Source organism: Salminus brasiliensis, chromosome 10 (genome assembly GCF_030463535.1).
Source record: "Salminus brasiliensis chromosome 10, fSalBra1.hap2, whole genome shotgun sequence".
In the NCBI taxonomy this organism is placed as follows: Eukaryota; Metazoa; Chordata; class Actinopteri; order Characiformes; family Bryconidae; genus Salminus; species Salminus brasiliensis.
Window position 1 is genome coordinate 40939619 of NC_132887.1, and position 3383 is coordinate 40943001.

Sequence of the window (3383 nt, forward strand, 5' to 3'; positions counted from 1 at the left end):
CCCGACCCCGTGCCCTGCACACAGTGACTGACTAAAGCGAGGCTGCGCGAGCAGGAGAGACCCCCAACCAAAACACCAAAACAACAACAACAGCAGCAGCAGCAGCAGCTCAGGAGCAGGCGCGCGACGCAAACCTACAGCCGATAACTCCTATCGATAAGCCGCGAGCCGATGGTCTAATCGATATTCTCTCCCCAGACTGTAAAAACACCGCGCGGACGAGAAGGAGGTCTCGCGCTCCGGGTTCTTTGTTCAGGTTCTGCAGCAGAGGGCGCAAATCACCCCCCTCAACCCAAACTCCCCCAAACCCCCCAAACACACAGCCCTGCTCCTGCGCGCGCGCCCAAAGCTCCGCACCCGGCCCTGTTTGTTTGTTTACGCCTTTGTTTGTTTGTTTGTTTGTTTGTTTCTGTCTGTCTTTGTTTGCTCGGCTTGTTTGCTCGCGCTCGCGCTGCTCCTGCTGCTCGTCTCCGGCTGCTTTAGCGCCAAATTTACGTCCCGCGAAATTCAGATTCTCCCGCGGCTAAAGCCAGGCGCTGATTGGTCCGCTCCCCCGTGGGTATTTGCATAGAGCAGTTGCTCCGCCCTCTTAAAGAGACAGAGGCGGATTAGAGCGAGTTTCTGCTGTTCTGGGAACAAAGAGCTGCTCGAGACTGAGTTAAAAAACACACACTTATACACACACACACACACTTATACACACACACACACTTATACACACACACACACTTTTACACACACACACACACACACTTATACACACACACACACTTTTACACACACACACACACACTTATACACACACACACTTATACACACACCAACAAACACACAATAAATGAATGTTTATTATTATGGAAATGAGTAATGAAGCTTCACACTGCTGTACAACAGCCCTATTCCTACAGCTCCAGAGTCACATGACCTCTAATGTTAAGCTTAATAGTTAATAAGAGGTTAATAATAATAATAATAATAATAATAATAATAATAATAAGGTAAGGGTTTAAAAATAGTTGAATAAATGTAATTAAATTGTTTTTAGTATTTAGTAAAATGTTTTATAAGAGTTAAATAAACCTTAACTAAAAGTTTAATTAACTAAATAATAGTTTAGTTAATTATTTATTTTTAGTTATTATTTAGTATTTTAGTTAATTAATAGTTTAACCAAATGTAAATATGAGCTGCAAACAAGATTTTATTCATTTAAAATGAATAAGAAATTAACACAAGTTAAATAGAAGTTTTAATTCAAGTTGAATAAAAGTTCATGAAAATCAAAATTAGAGTTTAAGAAAAGCTGAACATGAGTTAAAAGGTTTCCCGTCCATCTTCTCATCTCATCTTATCTCCCTGGTCAGGGTGGCGGTGGGTCCGGAGCCTCCCCAGAATCACTGGGCCCTAAGCGGGAGGACCCAGAAAATGAGTTGTAATAATCAGTAATTACAGGCTAATAAGCGTGTGGAGTGGAATCTACATGTTGAGAACTGTGACAACCAATCATCTAAGAAATCTTTCTGGAATATAAATATTCTTCTGAAAATATGATTCAGAGCTAAAAGTAAAAATACAAATAAATAAACTCATTAAGCATAAATCCTCCTCAGCTGTAGTCCACCGATCACTCCTGTCACAATTCATGAAATTATTGTTACCATATGCAGCCATAACATTAAAACCACCACCAGTGAAGTGAGGAGCAGTGATGAAGACTGGGGGATCTACACTGGGTCATGAGCGCTGTGAGAGGCAGGGTGTGAACGACAGTGGTTATCAGCCTTGTGTGTGTGTGTGTGTGTGTGTGTGATAAGATGCTGCCCTGGCTGAAGCACACAGACACACACATTCAGGCCCAAGTGTCTGTGGTATGGGGTGTAAAATACCTGTCAACTGCCGCCCCCTGGTGTTCACATCGAGAAATCAGTTGAATTCAGTTCAGTAAGGTGTGCTCTGAGATCTGACACCAAGACTAACAGATCCTTTAACATCAAGCCCTGTAAGTTGTGAGGTGGGACCTCCATGACCCTGTCACACCGGTTTACCGTTTGGCCACTCTTGAGGCACTTTTGGTAGGTGATGACCACTGCACACCGTGAGAGAACACCCCACAAGACCTGCCTGATGTTCTGACCCAGTCATCGTCTAGAACATCACAGTCTGGTTCTTGTCAAAGTGTCTCAGATTCAACACCTTCATCACCTTCAAGAACTAAATGATTCACCTGCTGTCTGATATACAGATCCACCCCTCGACAGGAGCCACTGGACCCAGATCATCAGTGTTCTTCACTTTACTTCACCTGTCAGAGGTTTTAATGTTATGGCAGATCAGTGTATTTATAATATCTCCTCTTAACTCTTATTCATTTTTAGTTTTGCTGCTTCAACTACTAGCCTACTTCCACTGCCACTACTAATCCAGCACTACATGAATTAAACACTCAGCTTGTTTTTTTATATTCTGCCACCAGGTGGCGCACAAGTCCTCTTCTTAGACAGGGCTGTTAACGAGCACACCCTGCACTACAGCACCACAGCCACTGCACTGTCACTGTTTGTCCACTTGGTGTCGCCAGATCACAGGCGACCGTCTGCCTGCTGTCTGTTCTCACTGGAGAGCCGAGGTTTTAATGGCCTGAGTTTAGACCAAAATAACCGTGTCTGAGTTCATGGCTGTACTTCCACTACTTTATTAACATGCATTGTGGTCAGCGATCATATATGATACACACACATATACACACACACACACACACACACACAACCGTCCCATACGGTATTTATAGATGTTTACCCCCAAATAACCTGCCGTTTGAAGACTGCAGATACTTGCCCTGAAGATATTTATGCACATTAACCGCCTTTTAACAGCAAATAACACGAAGACTTACAGCTGTTTAATGCAATTTATGAACATTTAGCCAAAAGGAGAGGATTTGGAGGGCTGTTTGCAGATATTCACCCTAAACAAAGAGCTTTTTGTATGATAATTATATAAATGTACCTAAAGTTAGCAGCTTTTTAGGGCTATTTGATGATCTATACCCTAAGTGAAGGGCTTCTTGAAGTATGTGTTGATGTCTACACATTAGTTAGAGCTTTTGAAGGACATTTACTGACTTTGTTCACTAATTATAGATCATCAAAACTGCCTTTGATGCCTATAATAGAGAATCAGATCACATGCCTGAATGAAGAGATCTGAGACTAGTTCTAGATATTTATAATTGAAGAATCAACGATTACTCCAATCAAGCTTTCCAAAGACAACTACCCCAAATGTACAAATCTGTACCTGTACCCATTTTGAGGATTATTAATCAGGCATTAAACCTATTTTGTAAGTATATGAGTCTCAAAAAATGGACGATTAGTCCAGAC